We start from the raw sequence: 17,709 nt of genomic DNA on the forward strand, positions 1-17,709 counted from the left end.
TGCTTAATTCACCCTGACTAAAAAGCTCTGTCAAACCACAAGTTGAGGATGCTACCATTACAACAGGGAAAAACCAGTTAATTGCATTATACTCCTTTGACTGGAATACTGCTGAAATACATGGCTGAAAAGAGAAAGTCCAATAAGTCTTTAAGAAAATAATATATAGCCTGGGAGGAAGCACTAGGGCTAGTCAGGCTTCTGCTTGCTGTTACAGGAGCTGTGTCCTAGTGGATGATCTATGGGAAATAGCTCTGAAATCAAATTAACTGAGCTGCTCTGGCTTCACAACCAGCACTTTGTGCAGCAAACAGAAACATGGGACAGAATAAATTAAACAGAAAAGTCAGAATCATAAATGCCTTCCTTGGCTGCTTTGGAAATTGCAAGGCTTATTAGAGTTCCTAAACCTGTTCCTGTCCCTTAAAGCCTTCCTGGAATATTTAAAAAACATTTCCTTAGAGCTTGAGTCCTTTTTCTGCACTCCCTTCTAAGCAAATAGAGGCTTTTAACATGTCTTTACTAATCATAAAATTTGCTCTTAAGCAGTTCATTGTTCCATTTTTTACATTTACTGAATATCAACATTAAGGTTTTATGAATTAATTTATTTATATATTTAATACTTGAGTTTACATATTTTTGATAAATCTCTATTATTAAATGTATATACATATATTGAATATATATGTAATGTCTGGTGAAAACAGTCTTGAAAAGCCTTTTTAGGAACTATCGTTGACATGGGACAGTTCTGCTACAACTGGTATAACTCCATATTATTTTTGGGTATTTATTTTTCACTGTTACGTTGGCATTTTTCTCATTTTACATTTATAATATGCATCATTTGGTTTGCTGCTTAACTCTGAAATAATGCAGAAAACACAATGAAAATATTTTTTAAAATGTATGTATTTTTGTGTATTTTATTGGCTTAAGGGACAAGAGGATTGAAGCATTGATGTCTTCTTGCAAGTTTCCCAGTTAAAAAAAAAAAAAAAAAAGAAAAAAAAAGAGAAAAGACACATCTATATAGAATTCTTGCCTTTTTGTTTGGACAGATTCTTGCAATTTCTTCCCATGGCTTTAGTGACTCGTGGAAATTTCTCATATAGTCCATACCGTCAGCAGGATTCTTTCCCAGATTTCTCACCCTTTTTAATTTGTATCCCCTAGTTACCTGCTCCATCCTTTCTTCCCCCTCCCTTCTCCAACACTAATAGCCTGCTGGAATCCACCTTCTAAATGAAATCAGTCAAGTCACCTCAGCTTTGATTGCCTTATTCCCATGCTGTAGAATGAAAGCACTTTACTGAACCAAAAATGTTCAACATTCAATTTTCATAAATAACAATGCACAGCAAAGAACTTAAGCTATCAACATAAACAATACAATATGAAACTGTGCTTCAGACCAGATGCTTTATTTCTGCCCAAACAGTTTGAAGAGCCTGTTAAAATGCTTCAAGTTGCTGTTTACAGAGGGTCAAACGAACATTTTTCAATGAAATGTGTCCCTTCTGGTTCCTTAATGATTAAATACAGTGAAACAATAGCCATTTAAAATAGCGAAAGAATATCTGATGATTTTTTTGTTGTTAGGATTGTTAAAATAGGAGGAGTTGAAAAGCTTTGTGCGAGGTGAGAGAAAAATGCTCTGACAGGATCCGAGCCACCCCAAAGATTTTGACAATTTGTCAAAACTCCTTGCACTTGTCGAGCAGCCTTTTTGCAGGACACTCGGGAAAACAAGCAGCATCCTTCCTTTGCTAGGACTGGCAAACGCTTTTTCCCACAATGCCCCCAAAATGCTGTGTCATGTGTCTGCTCCACCTCCCCTCACCTCCTCCCCCAAATGAGCAATCTCAAGCGCAGATCTTCCTTCCTGGAGGAAACAACCGATCCAATTAAAATCTGTGTGCTTGTGCTGTTGATAAGGGTTCCCTGTAACCCCCAGACTCCAGATTTGCCTCCTGATCCTGCTCCTGCTGTCCTATGCCAGGATTCAGCCCGGTGTAGGTATTTTATTTGGCTGCATATCATTAAATTGCTGCTCTTCTGAGTTTTGTTGGTAGAACTTCAACCTTTAGAATCCACTTTCATCTGGTAAATAGAGCTGAACCTCACTGAAAAATACTCTGTGTTTATGCAAGGACATCCATACAATTGGAATGTCAAATGGTGACCTAAATAAGATGGAAGCAGATCTTGTTTGATAAAAAAAGGTGGAGGGGGAGTTGGGGGAAGTAAACAATGCCTTGATTCTACATGGTCTGGAATAAAATTGTATTTCTTTTCACACTTTATCAAAGCCTTGTCAGGATCTAGAAAAAACAAAGTTATGAGGTCACTGTATTTCTGTTGCAACTCCATGGAGTATTGGTATTTGTGACCTCATTCTTACCAACTATCCATACTTAAACTTTGCAGAGTAGTGTTTTGCTGTACAATAAAAATGAAGCCAGCAACCTTTCTGTTAAATTCACATTATCATGTTGGAGAGTCTGACTTTTTGTGTAAACATACACAGCATGCAAACATCAAAACAGTCAAGGAATAGCAATAACAGGTAATAAGTTTTTGCTGTGTGAACTTCCTTACTTAGTTACTTAGCTTTGTCATGTGTTAGGATCTTTATAAGGCACATAAATAATAAATGAGATTCTTATTAAACTGGGTCAATTTATATCAGGTAAATAAGTGTTTTCCTCAAGAAATTGCAAGTTTATGGTGATTAATATGATGGGTTTCACAGTGCTTTTTTCTAAGTTGAATGCTTGTTTCAAGAGATAAATTCTTAAAACTCCTTGCCTCCATAGAGGTAAGTTTATACTCCTGTCTTTCTATATGGGGCAAGAAAATACAGGGAACCTTCTTTCCTACTTTAAAGCCTTCTCAGATAGGACAGAGGCCTGGGAGTCCCTAATTCTGGGGAGAACAAGATCTTTCCTATGCTTGGTGTCCTAAAAAGGCCATGAAGTTACTGGTGGATATCAACTATAAGCCAGCTTGCAAAGCTGGCAGGACACAGAGTGTTTGGTGGTGCCCTGGTGGGGCTGTTCTCATCTGGATTTGGCTGCAGGAGCTCCTCAGTACGTGTGGGGCTGCTGTGGCACAGGGAGAGTGGGAAAGGGTTTTCAGTCTGTGTGCTGTAAGGCAGCATGCAAAGGTCTCTGCTAGCCTGTTAGAAGATTCACAGCAGTTTCTGGTTATTATGGGGAGAAATTAGCATACAAAGAACTACCTGTACATGTGCATACATTGATGTATAAAAACTATATGAAAAGATTATAAAAATGTGGGTGCTGGTCAGGTGCATGCAGCAGCTCCCATCTGTCCCCAGCCCCGGATTTATTTTGCAGACTCCCCCTCTTCTCCCTTTTTCTCCTCACTAAACCTTCACCAATGGGCTCAGACTGCAAAATTCGAGGTTGGGATGAGCAGTCAGATGATGGCTTTTTTTTGGATGAAAATTAAGCAAAATAAGTAAGAAAAGGTCACGAGCACATTGAAAATCCCACTGACCATCACAGACAGGTACAGTGGCCAGGCTGCCTCTCACAGACTCCATTTCCACAGATAACAACTGCTGCCCATTAGCCCAGCTCAGCTGCAGACATTAAGCTCTTTGCACTGCATGAACCCATGCTAAGTGAAGTGCATCACTGTAACTGACTTTCTATATCTCTACCTTAGCCTGTACCTTAGCTTCCCCCAAGAACTATGGTAAAAATAATGGCATTTGTTTGTTATTGTCCCTGCTTTAGCTCCATTTAATTACGGATTTGTCCGTCCCAGCCTTTCTGCCTTCAAGAACAAATTCTGAAAGTACGCAGGACAAAAAATTCTGTAGGTTTTACATCACAGCAAAAGATTTTCCTGTACTCAGGTGCTGTATTCCAGCTTTGCTGGAAATGTAGAGTGAAATATTTGCCTTACAAGGGTTTACTCCAAGTTTACACTATTAAAGTGAACAGAAATTTTGGCTGAGATCCTTTGATATGTAGGATACAAGCCATTTAAGTTTAGTTAGGCTGCTTTCCAAGCTCCAGAAAGGATCTAGTGAAAGAATGAAGCATATTAAGGCTGTAGCAGACCCCTGGTACTAAGCCTATATTAATTCTGATTATATAATTCAGGTCCCAGAAAGAGTAGCTAAACACTGAATGGCATGCTTAGAGGATAGTAACAGGAACTACTAATATTAAAAATCATTTAATAATTAAATAGAATGACAGGAGACTATCAGAATTTACTTAACTGAAATCAATTCTGCCTTCAGGCAAAATGATGGGCTAGATGATCCCCTTTCTGATCATTATAGTATGGTTCATTCTATGATTTTCTTATCCACTTTCCTCAATTTCTTTTGGGAAATAAAGTGTCTATCTGTGAATATGTACAGAGCACTAAAGAAGTTTTCTCACAGCTTTCTGAACCTTCCAGGAAGAGGACAGCAGTTTTAGACCATGTCCTCCTTGCACAGAGGATGTACAGGTAGGGAACAGAGAAAATGCAGTATTAACTTCTTTCATCCATCCTCCTTTTGACCTTTTGGCACCCTGTGCAGACCTGCCCGCCAGCACTAGCTCAAAGAGAGGCTTGGTGGAAGAGAAAGGGATGGTATGTTTTGCTTCCTTTTAGCACAGTCCTTGCATGCACACTCACCTTTCTCCACTGAAGCTGAAAGTCCTGTATGAGTTCACATCCAGGACATTTCATAAGATCATTTTTCTCCTTGATGTTATTTGGGCTTATGGACTTTTTTTTAAAGATATCTTTAGTTCAGAACTGGTAATTCCCTCTCCCTGGGTAGCTTCCCAGAGGGTCGGTACTTTTCTGTGCTGTGTATATCTCTGTAAATTACTTTATTTTCCCCTGTGTTTCATAGAACAGTTGGTAAGATCATAAGTGGTGGATTTTTGCCTCAGAGGTTTGAAAACACAGTCAGTTGAATTTTGGACTGCATTAGCTTAGTTTGGGAGTAATGAGTTTCTGCTGCCAGCAGACAGTTACTGTCTTCAGGATGTTCACTTAAGAACATCCTAAAGTTAGATGAAATTTCAACTCCTCAAACTGCCAGTATTAAGTAATAATTTCACAGCTGACCTTTTGAGATATTTGTGTAAGAATGGTTGGCCCAGCCCACACACTGTACAGAAAAAACAGCACCCATCACTCCTCTGCCTGAATTGGCACAGCTTTTGAAGGAACTGCAGATTTACATACTCGAAGGATCTTCTGTACATGCAAACTGCTGTCTTTGGCAGCTCCAGAAAAGGCTGGAATATAGGCCTGAACTGAAAAACTTGCATATACAAGGGTAAATCCAGCAACTCTTGGTAACACAGATGTAAATCAGGAATATGCCTTTGACAGCTGGTGGTGCTACACTGCACGGGCAGGGAATGGGGGCCAGAACAGAGATCTGGAATGCTGCCAAGCTGAAGCAATATTAGGTTGATACCTATTCTGAAATCCTATAGAAACCATCATCTCCCAGTTTATCAAACCACAACTACAGATGCTTAAATAAAAATGAAAAAACCCCTGTGTGTTTGTGAAATCTGGCCTTTATTTTTTATCACTCTCATGACAAAAAGTGTTAGAAAAATGTCTTAAACCACTACTTGGGGATTTCCTCCAAGCACTATGCCAGCTGCTCTCAGCCTCCATTGTGAAATGATGGGCTGCTGGCATAGCCAAAGTACTTTACACTCCAGCAACCACTGGATGCATAGCAGCCCTTTGGGAGTCATTACCAACTGGTGTAATTTAGGGCAGCCCTGAGGCACCTCTAAGTCACAGTCTTCAGGAACTGGAGGCTATAAAGGTGGCATAACACCTCTCCTCTAGGTCTATAATTTGCAATAACATTTACAATACAGACTGCATCATATTATTTCCATGTTTAATTAGAGTACAGAATATCAAACATTTTGCTTTAACACTACCCCGTGTGCTGTTACTGGCTCTGTATGTGATTTAATGGGTGATCAATCATTCACATATCAGTGGTGATGTAAACCTGATGTTCATTTGCTCTTTTTCACTTCATGCATGGATCTCATGTAACAAGAAAAGAAATATCTATGAGGAATGTGGTAGTTCTGCATTGCTGTTAAATCTCAGCAAGCCCTCTTAGAATTCAAGAAATAAGGTAGCATCAGTTTACAGACCAGCTTTTCAGTGGCATCATTCCAAGTCTCTGCTATTGGCCAGCATGGCTTATGCTTTGCTTTCATAGCCAAATATGTGATGCTTGACATGTCAAGTCAGCTGCTGCTTTTTTTTTTTTTTTAAGAGTGACTATTGTTGATACAGCTGTGACAGAGTCCCTTCTCCTTTCCAAAGAATTATCACTAAATTGCATTAACCAGAGAGAGACCCTCTTCACTGGATCAGCACTTAACAAAAAGTGCCCTGTCATCATTTTCCTTTCATTCTCTTCTCACTGCCCTTCTGATCTGATGCTGAAGTCCACTTATATTTCAAATGGGTATTATCCTGCCATTCATCTTCAGATATCAACAGGAAAATCACCTTCAAGAAATTGGAAGGGTTAGGCCTTGTAGGGGAAAAATTGTGAGATTTATGCCACTGTTTCAGGCCAGAGAGCTGAGCCCAGCTGAGCTCAGGAAGAGATAGATAGGGCCCAGGAGAGCCAGGGTTGGTGGTGTCTCCATGGAAGGAGAGATGTAGGAGGTGGATGCCTGGCAGGGTCGTGCTGGGGAAGCAGAGCTGCAGGAGCTGGCAGAGTTGGAGGGTCTGTGTGCCCAGGGGATGAGGGAGAGGCTGGGATTTCCCAGGTATGGTAGTCACAGAGCACACATGGATGCCATTCCTCTGTGCTGCTCTGCAAGTGCATCCAAATGCTCCTTTCCAGGAGCAAAAGCAGGAAAGCAACCTGGAACCCACCAGGGAAAAGGGAATAGCTATTTTGCCAAGTGATAGCAACACAACTTTGTTGTAATCATAGTAATAAAACAGAGCTGCCAAGTGATGACTTCTCTGAGGTGCTTTTAACCTTAATAAGAGCTCCATTAATTTTTCATATTATTGATAAAGCAAATTAATACATATCTCCAAACAAGCAAAACATAAAAAGGCATCAAAACCAAACTGAAATAATTGAATATTATTTGTAGAGAATGCCATTAAAATAATGTAAATCTTCTTTTGTAAATTAACTTCATGCATAACTAGAAATGATTAGCATGCATATATACCAACCTCTGTGTTTGTAATTTTGACACACATCCTAATAGACTTGGGGTGTTTTATTCACTTATACTCTGAAAGTATCATTCTGTATGAATGCACAGTAACTCTGAGAGAGAACTGGAGGGAAGCTGGTGGAAGTGCTGTCACTGAGCCTCCAGGCCATAATGGAGCATCTCCCTCCCATGGCAAGGACAAGTGGGAAGACACTGGCCAAATATTAACTCTTCCACATAGCTGGGGGCATCTGGGCACCCCTGAAAACATTGGCAGTGCATATTTTAGTACAAACACAAATAGTGCTTTTAGACATCTACAGCATGGGAGCTCATATCCCATGGCAGTGGGAATCTTCCTAAGTTCAGAGAAGGAGTAAGGAAACTTTTTAATTGATATTTTGGCAGATGTACAGTCTCCATTACAAAACTCATGATCTTTAGCTTCACCTTGCAAGGGACAGTGTGGAGGAATCATTGCAAACAAATATCAGTAACAAACAAATAAACATTACTTTCTTGGACCAGTTTTCAAGATTGTTCAAGCAGTTATCTAAAATCTGTGTTTGGATGACTGGTGGTAGGTTGATAAGAAAGTGATGATTCTCTAGTTAAATTTTTCAGAATTTTACAGTAGATTGTCAAGGAAATTAAATAAAAATATCCCCAGTTTGTGTAACAGCTCTTATCTGAATCCACAAATATGAGTTACCTTCTTCCTGGAACAAAGCCAAACAAAAGTCTGATGTTCTGTTCCTATCAGTCCCAACAGCTCCCCAAAGAATTAAACTTTAACAAAATATTTTATATTAATGACTTAATTAAAATAATTCATTTCGTGCTTTCTACTTAAAACGTTAGAAATTCATAAATGCATATCTGAATGATGAGTGGCTAGGGAATACTCAAAAAAGTCACAGGAGAAATCAAGATCCCTTTCACCGATATCTTCTATCGGTGTGCAGATTTCAGGTAGTCAGAGCAGATGTGAACCCAGCCCAAGCACAGGCCTGCCATGTGCTGGGAGTTTGGAAAGCTCTCTGTATGTACTTGTTTCAAAACTGGGACTAAAAGGCATTGCTGAAAACCTCTGCCAAGCTCTGGGTGTCTTGAAAGCCTGAAAGAATTAATTCCTCCCTCATGTGTTTGTGACAGACTTTGTTTTAGTTCTTGTTCTTTTACCCTATGTAAACAATAATGTTTGTGAGCTAGCAGTGGGCACTTGGGAATAAAAGGATAAACAAACAGGAATATTAAATACTGTAGTTTTTTAATTTCTGAGCTACAGATATAAAGCCTTATTTTAATTAAACATTTTCTACTTCTGTCTGCATCAGTATTAAAGTTGCAAATTTATCCAAGGCAATTTAGTGTTTGAGCAGAGAGATAATAATCCACATTTAGTGAAATTAGCCAGGAGGGTAGGCTCCTGTCTAGAATTATTTACATTCTTTGACCCTTTAGGCTCAACTCTTTATCCAATCAAATTTATCTAGCAGAATTTGTGGCCTGACTTGTTTGTGTCATACACATTTGGCATTAAGGCTGCAGCAGAATTTTGCAAGTATCTGGCATATCCTTGATAGCACATCTGGTGAGTATGGACACTGTTCATTAGAATAGCTTTGCAAACTGATAACACGCCAAAGCTTTGACAAAAGTACTTATGGTAGATGTCAATCATCTTTCTTTGCCAGTTTAAACATGCACCCTTCTGGGAATAATTTTTATCTATTCTGGCACATAAAACATAATGAACAATATCTTCAGGCTTTGCAAAAGAATGCAGGTCCCTGTGTTATGTGTACTGCATGTGGATCACTAAACAATTGTAACAGGAGGAAGGATGGTGTTTATATATGGTATCAATAAAAATCTGTGAGAAGCACCAGCCACAGTAAATCTGTGACAAGTAAGGACTGTGTGAAGGACAAGAGGACTGCGATGTACAGTACAGCTACAGCAGTCACTAGCACAGCCCTGGTGTGAGTGGCAGAGCCTGAAATGGGCCCTCCAAGAGGAATGAGACACCATCCTGACCTGAACTTCTCTTGCACTGGGGGATCCCCCTTAATATAGATTCTCCTGCCTCCATTGCTGTTATTTACACATAGATTTTAAATTGTTGACTTCCTAAAATACATTTCAAGAGTGAAACCATGTTAATAATGAAGTGGGAAAAGCCCAATAATTTATAAAGAGCTATAAATTTTCAGGAAGCTGCACAAAAAAAGTGCAGACTATTGTTGTCTTTCACATGAACACATTGGGTTTCTTTTAAATATGTGCTGGTAGAATATTTCAGATTTGCTGAATACAGTAGGTATTTATGCTTTTATTTTAAATGGGGATTACAAATTATTCGCCTTTTGTCATGCACAATATGCATATTATGGTGTGGATATTGTGTTACCAATTCACTGTAACTAAGTACTTTGGCACTTTAAAAAAAGCCATTTTTGACCCAAAAGACCATAATGGAGCCTTTCAAACTTGTTTAAGGCAGCTGCCATGAGCTGAAAAAGTCATACAAAACAAGCTGTATGTAGAGCAATTTAATATGTAGAAACGTGCATTTTCAGTAAAATACAATGGCTGGCTCAGATTATTTTAAATTAAAAAAGTACTGGACCTCATTATCTTCTGATGGTGAGGAAGGCTTCAGATTAGTCCTGTCAATAGCTACTAACTAGCAGGTGAATTTACCAAATTACTCTGCCTCCTTACTGATGAGGGTGGTACCATGTATGCACAATGTGAGCTTTCATGGATGTATGAAAGCAGCCTCTTAATACTGAAAAACACTAAAAGAACCAGACAATTCAACCAAAAATGTATTTTAAAGTATTTTTAGTGGTTTAAATAAAAACACATTCTTGTTTTTTAATGTGGTTTTCAGTATGTTCCATCTTTTTAAATTTAGCCTATTGCGTCAATATTTTATATGTCATCATGAATGCTGTCCTCTTGTTAATGAAATAATGATTCAAGCCACAAAATTAAAACCAGCTGGTTTGTCAAATTCTGAACTTAAAAACAATTCTGTAAAATGATTATGGAGAAAATATACAGGACCTTGATAATCTGTTGTTGGTAATTAACTGCTGGGGCTAAGGGTTGTCTTCAGTTGCCTCAAACCAGGACCCTGATGCCATCTGGCAAACCTGGGGATGTCACCAGCCAATTCAGAAGAAAACAGGACACTGCAGACCCTCTGATACATTTGCCAGTGGATGTTGCAGACCCCCTGGATATCACTGGACTCTCCTGTTTATCAGTACCTAGAGGTTTATATCTTGAATTCTTAGTATTGTTTGTATGAAAATGGAGGGAGTGTGCCATGGAAGCATTTATGAATGCCCATAAATGTTCAGAAATGTGTATGTGTTGATGATTAGATGTGCTAAATAGCTAACTTAAATTTGCTATACAAATTATAATTTTTCCCCCTAAAACATTTTTTCCTTATTATTTTATTTTTAGCGAGAGTACTGCAGCACCCAAAGCTCACAGTATTGCCTGTTCCACTAAATAATCATTAGAAGTTCTAAACAAAGAATCAAATGATGGAGCCAAAGCACACTGAAATCAATAGGAGTCTTTTCATTGACTTCAATGGGCTTTGAATCAGCATCCAAATACTAACTGTTGCTGACCATATTTACAACCACAACATTTTGTGTGACACTCTGTGGGCACAATGGTGCAATTTACTTGGGAAAACAAATGGAAACATATTCCTAGATGGTGTGACAGGTACACACTTCAAAACCTGGTCTTGTGAATTTCAGTTATATCACTAAAAAATAATTGATTCAGCTGTGCATGTGAGGGCATATAGGCAGAGTCTGTCCAGGCCAGAAAAGCGCTCATGCTGATGCTTCTGAAACCACTGCCAAAGAAGAGGAGTTGTTGTTTGAGTCAGTGTATTCACATATTAAAATTAGAATCAGCATTATTTTAAGAATGTACTCATAAATTGTAGCGGCTGCAAAATTTCTAAACAGAGCAAGTTGGTGTTTTTTGTTTCTAACACTAATTAATCAGTAGTAGTTACATTAGACTTACTCAGAGCATGCTTGTATTGGCATGTCTGATTTCAATTCTAGAAACTACCATGAATTTATTAAGTAATTTGCTATTTCATACTGTAACATGTCTCAGTAATATTGAGAGTGCTTGCAGTGTCTGATGCCTGCTGTAGGTAAGCTGGGGAGGTCTTTCCTCATTCCCTACCTCAGATATGTACTACAATAACAGACATTGCACATTACAGTGACATTCCATTATGTTGCACAGCATCATATATTCTTAGCTCCCGAGGGAAAAAATGACCAGTGCAAATTGAAGCTAGCCCGTGGACTTAGCCAATAATTCACTGGATCTCAGCCAGATACATTCTCACTTACATACACCTACATAATCATGAATTTAAGTGATGTTTAGTAGATTAACATCCAATTAAAAATACATTTTGATCCTGTTGCAATAGCGTAACAAAAATATTTATGTAGCACACATTGCAAAAGAGATTAATTTCAGTGTGCCCTCTTGAAACCTTTGAAGACATTAGCAGCTCTCCAAGCATGTTGACTATCTGGACAAGGAATTATTATATCCTTGTCAAATTTTAAATATCCTGCTGTTAAAAATATTAGTCACAGGAGCTGCCTGACAACAGTGTCGCAGTAAATTTTTTAGTCTATATGAACATGGATAACCTGATACATGAAATCATCTCTTAGTGTCTGGCATTCAGTGGTGAAAGCTGAGCACTGAAAGTTTCCTTGGAGCATTGGCAATACCCTGCCAATAGATATACTGTACGTGCCATTTAAACCAGCTGAGTACTGCTTTTCCTCTCCCTCCCTCCAGTTTTTCCATTCCCCAAGGGGCAATCCTTTGGCGCACAACCCATTTAAGTCAAACAGCTATCATGTAAAAGTGGAGATGAGCAACAAAGCACATCCAAGGGAAGCAAGTTAAGATCTAGGCCCTGAGGTTTGAAGGGGGGGCTAAAGAAACCGAGCCAAAGAAATTTTAAAAAGGCACTTTTTTGACTTAAAAAAATAAGATTAGAAACTGGCTTGTATGAGCCCAACTGTGATTAAAAAAATAAACCTTTTATAGTTAAGACAGAATTTTTTTTTTTTTTGTTCTTTGACTTTTCCTTGCAGAGAAAGAGGCTATCTTCACTTAATCAGAGCAAAGAAAGAGTGGCTGAGGCAGAAGCAGCATCATGTGGGTGAAGGTCAGGCCAATTTTCACCCATGTGATGCTGCTTTATCACTCATGGAACAAAGATTAAGGCCTTTCTTTCTTTATCCTTTTGTGCTTTCCCCCATTACTTTAACAGATCTGAACAAATCCCAGGCAGTTCATCCAAAAGTTCCTTTTAGCTACATTTAGTTCAGATCCTCTAAATTCCACATAAGACTTCATGCTATACCAACATGAAGAGGATATAAAATCCACATGTGTAGGGAGAAAAATGTTATAGAAAAACACAGAAATCATTGCAGAATATGATGACATCAAAGGTCTTTTCAGTTGCAAGAAAATAGGCACATCCAGGAATCAGAATTATCACGATTTTTATTCCCTTTTTTAAAAAGGAATAGGTTTTATTGCTATAGCAAGAGGCTGAATAAATAGTGATGTTTGTTAAAGATTAATTTAACATCATAAAAATATACTTTATCCTCAAGGTTCTGAAAAAATCCCACACTAGAAATGCCAGTTTGTTGCTCCCTGTAAGTGTAAAAATGTTATATCACAAAAATTAGCTTACATTGTGTATGTTTACATATCTTGTCAGTAGCCACCTTAATCAAACATACCAGAATTGCATCAACTGCAGAAATAGGTCAGGATGTAATTTTTACACTGAGTACCAGGGGACTGATTGAAAGGGCAGTTGCTGGATTTGACTGTGCTTTTCAGCCCTTTGGTTTTATCCTGGTGGGGGAAGCAGCCCTTCCTAGCTCACTGTTTGTTTCAAACAAGCTTCGGGAATGCCTGTTGCATTTATTTAATTTATCAATCTCTTGATATCTTAAAACAATAAGAACTGTACACTGAGTCAAACACTAGCAATCAGTTATGTAATCACAATGACCAGAAGGTGTATTTATGTCACTTGTCTCAGCCACCCATAACACCCTTTTACATACACTGACTCCACAACATTTAGCAGATTAAAAGGTATGGAAGATAAAGCAGTTAAAGATTTAATAAGTGAGACAGGTATCCTAATGTGATTCCTAGCATTGTGCCAGTGGTGTGTGTACCCCTGCAGTGATCAGAGTGTGTTTCCAGATTTCAGAGTCCCTGTTTCTATGCAATCAGGGTAAATGCTACTCTTCCCCTAATGTGGTTTTAGGAGAGTGTGGAGAGCCCTGCACAAAGCATCAGCTGAAGCATGGAGCCACTGCAGCTTTTCATATGAGGCACTAAAAAAATTGGTTTATCCTCCTGTACCATATGTTATGATGCACTGGAGTGTCTCCTGAAGCTTTAAAAATTTTATATCCTTCATGTTTACAAGACCAAAGTCTTGGCCTTATACTGAAGTAAAAAGAAATGTTCTTTGACTCCAATGAGTCCTTGTTTCATCCAGTGAGTCCGAGAAATATTTCAGTGGTGGGTCCCTTTGAGTAATTTTGAGGCATGAAAACTGCTAATATAGGTGTGAGAAGTCAGTGCCTGAAAACTGCTTGGATGGGATAATATACAAATGTGCTCTTACTGAGGCTGACTGAGGCTAATAAATATCGTTGTGTATACATTTCTTAAGAGCATTGTATTCATATTACTTATACCTGAAAATATCTTCCTACTCATTGTCCAGATTTCTGATGCAACTCAAAGCATTCTTGTTGTCTTATCAAAACAATGATAGCAGCAGGTTTTTGGATTTTTTTAAACAGAAAATGCCAGGAAACATCTGTCATGAGTACTGATTAACAATTTGGGTTAAAAAAAGCTGCAAAAAACCTCTCCTTGTACCAACCTAAATCCCACCTCCTTTCTTCTGAAAAGACCTTTGAAATGTGTTTCCTCTGGCTCTTTTGGTAGGCTTTCATCAGGTGACAATTTAACACTCTTGCTGAGATTCCTCGGCTGGATATTTGCAACAAAGTTTAAATATCTTTCAAAGTTGTTAAATCCTGATGGGAAATAGTAGACATTTCTTAAACTCTACAAATGCTGATTTCCAGGCAATGTATTTTGTCTCAATGCAAGGGAAGGGCTGAGAGCAGTGGCCACAACCAGTAAGACACAACAAACTCTGGGACTGAGACTTTGCTGCACTCCATCCACCCTGTGGGTTGTACTGTGTGCTTTTCATCCTCTATTGGAGGAATATGAACTTGAGTAAATGCCATGTGACAGTGTGGCTGCTGTGGAATTTATTCATTTTTCTTGAGTAGGAGATCAATTAGTAATTACTTAAGGGCAGTCCTTATAGGCCATCTAGGTTGGCCCTTAATTAACCAACAAGACATGACAGGCAATGCATTTCTGGGCAATTTAGCACATCTCTAAGGGAGTTTTTAAGGCATGAGGCCGAAGGTCAAGTGACTTTAACCACCTGAGAAGTGCAGAAATCCCTTAGAAATACACTGTCTAGAGTGACTTATTGCTGTTATTAAATGGAATTTGTGAATAAAAATAAGAAAGACTGTCAGCCCCAGGCATGAATAGGGCATTATTAACATGGATATGACATTGTTGACAGCTAATCTAAAGCTCCATTTGTGTCCTGAGCTCTAGACCTATTTCTTTATACTGTATATTAATACAAGGAAGATGTGTTACATTCTGCATACATTTTTACTGTGGCTGTCCGATGAAACCAAGGGACATAGTTTGTTTTTTTTTTTTTTTTAATTTTCATTGCGCATTTTATTTCTCTCTCTCTCTCTCTCTCTCTTTCTTTCTTTCTTTCTTATTGCTGAAATACAGCAATTAAACCTTGTATGCCTAACATCCCATTTTTGGGCTATATAATAGAAGTCTCTTGAAAGAGCAAAATATCCTTCCTAGGATGTAAAATCGCTATTCCTCACATACTCTCCCCTGCCATCCTGAGATCTGCCCTGAATTTGTCTCCTCCCTGGCTCAGCTGCTTCCCCTGTCCCCTGCTGCTGGGCTCAATGTGCCTGATTGTCTGTACATGTCAGTGTGTTCAGGTTGAGGAAGTGCACCAGAGCAACAGTCACATGTAGAGATGAATAAACAGAGTCAATTCTAGCACCTTCATCTTACCTATGTTTTTCTCTTTATTTTCTTTTTTTCTTTCTCTTTTTAAATTCTTTTTTCCCCACAACATGAATGTAAACTTTTAAAGTGCATACATGCTTTTCTAATACCTTGAATTAAATATGTGTGGTAACATTGCTAAAGCAGAGCTTGTCTCCTGAAATTTGGAGTTGCAAAAAATGGACAAGAAACTGAACATCTGTTGTAAATATTATCTTTCACCAGACTACTTGTGTATAGATGTAGATATTTTGGCTTTGCTTGTTTCCATTGGCTTAAATTGTTCTTGGGTTTCTTGATGTGCCTGTTATGATCCTTACGTCGATGCGTGTTCTGCCCTTTGTTGGTTCTGCTTGTTGATCTACAGCAACAGCCAATTCGAAAGGCCAGCATCTTTTCTTGAGAGAAAAAGTGGCAGAGTCACATCCTAACCTTGCCCTGACCAGCACAGATCCATCATTTCTGTGGGAATTGCTGGAAGGCTGCACACTTAAGGGAGCAGCTTAAGGGAGCAGCTCGGTGGCAGGGCTCTCCCTGCTCTGCAGCCCAGCAGGGCCGGGCAGGGCAGGGCAGGGCAGGGTGGTGGAGGAGATTTCCCTTCCCTGAGCCTGGGGCAGTGTCAGGGTGCTGGGGAGAGCAGGATCCCTGAGCCCTGCCACCGAGCTGCTCCCTTAAGCCTGGTGGCTCCAGAAAGTGCTGAACTGTGCTGCCAGGAGGTTCTGACATGCACAGTGTCTCTCTGCTTTCCAGAGCAGCCACTTAGCATGTGGTGTCCAGTTCTTCTGCACATTCACCACTACGTCTCGAGTGTTGTGAAAGTAATGGATTTATTGTGCATACCTCAAATATTTTAACGGTATGTGAATGCATATTTTTGTCTGGGAAATCCTGGGCAGAAATATGGAAGTACTGATGTGGATTCATTGCTTAGGCTGACAGGAACTAAAGTAGGGCTCTCCACGCATGCAGATAATTTGGGGGAATTGTTGTAGGGTTAAAATGCAGGAATATTGTGTATATTCCCTGAATCAATTCTAACCTACAGGGGCATATATCAGTTTGTCTTGGCATTCTTAGTGCAAGGAAAGGTAGAGCAGGTTTAAGAAATAAGAGGGCTTTAGAGGTATGCTTTGAAAATCATTGTTTTTAGCAGCAGTGATCCATAAAACTGGATTAAATCAGCATTTTTTAACAGGCTGAGTGCACTGTAGTTTGTGAAAAGTTCCACATACTGCAGTTTGAACCAAGTAACCTGAAATCTAAAAGTACTCTGTACTAGCCTAGCATAAGTGCACTAAGAGAAAATTTCTTATAATTGCTAATAGCAAAAAATGGTGATATTGTCTAGGCACATGGCTACCCTGTTAAGTTTGAGCTGAAAAATCCTTTTTTTGGAGCAGCTTTGAAAATAAATTTTCCTGAAATTCTGACTGTCCTGAAACTGGTGATTTACTGTAAAACAGCAAGAGACATTGCAGCCTTACAAAGCAGATAATTCTGTGTTATTGAAAAACTGAAATAGCAAGCAACAAAAAATAAAAATGTGCACATGTTCTTGTATCAATGATGAAGAAGTTTTGCTTTTTGTGCACTTGATAAGTAATAAAACAAAAAAATTAAATACAAGGCTTGATTCTAAAGAAACAAAGGAAAGATAATTAGTGACTCATATTTCTGGTTTGGATCATGCTGAAGGTGATATTGAGCCACAAGGAATGACTAATGAATTGTGGTCCACAATCCAAGATTTCCTGGAAAAAAAGTAAAAAAAAATAGCCCTTATGGCTGCAAAACTACCCCCACAAATGTCTGTACCTAGAGCAACCCTTATAATCTCATATGTTCTAAGACATGCAGGAACTGCTGTCATTTATCTAGATTCAGCATTAACTGGCAGTTCTGAACTATTTTAAAAATGATCAAAAGCATGCAAAAAAAAAAGGGGGTGAAGAGAAGAACACACACTTCAGAGCTCCTCACATTTTACTGTGCATTGCTTCCCTGCTGTGTGATTTCTCTGTTTTAGCTTCAGTACTGCTGTGGCTGCTATCTGTCTTAATGGAGAGGTTCATAGGTTTGACTGATCCTGTATCCAAACCTGCCTCTGCCCATATTTGATCAACCACACCTGAGACTGAGATGTGTAAGAGCCCTGGACAGGCATAATGGCTGCTTCATCAAGCAGATGTATCCAAATAATTTTTATACCCAAATGGCTCCTTTT

At 38.8% G+C, this 17,709-nt stretch overlaps 1 long non-coding RNA gene across 1 annotated transcript in view; it reads left to right on the forward strand.

Moving 5' to 3' along the window:
* The window catches only part of LOC134423437 (uncharacterized), a 94,973-nt gene that overhangs the window by 59,824 nt on the left and 17,440 nt on the right, over positions 1–17,709 (forward strand). The window lies entirely within an intron of this gene.

Source organism: Melospiza melodia, chromosome 12, assembly GCF_035770615.1.
Source record: "Melospiza melodia melodia isolate bMelMel2 chromosome 12, bMelMel2.pri, whole genome shotgun sequence".
In the NCBI taxonomy this organism is placed as follows: Eukaryota; Metazoa; Chordata; class Aves; order Passeriformes; family Passerellidae; genus Melospiza; species Melospiza melodia.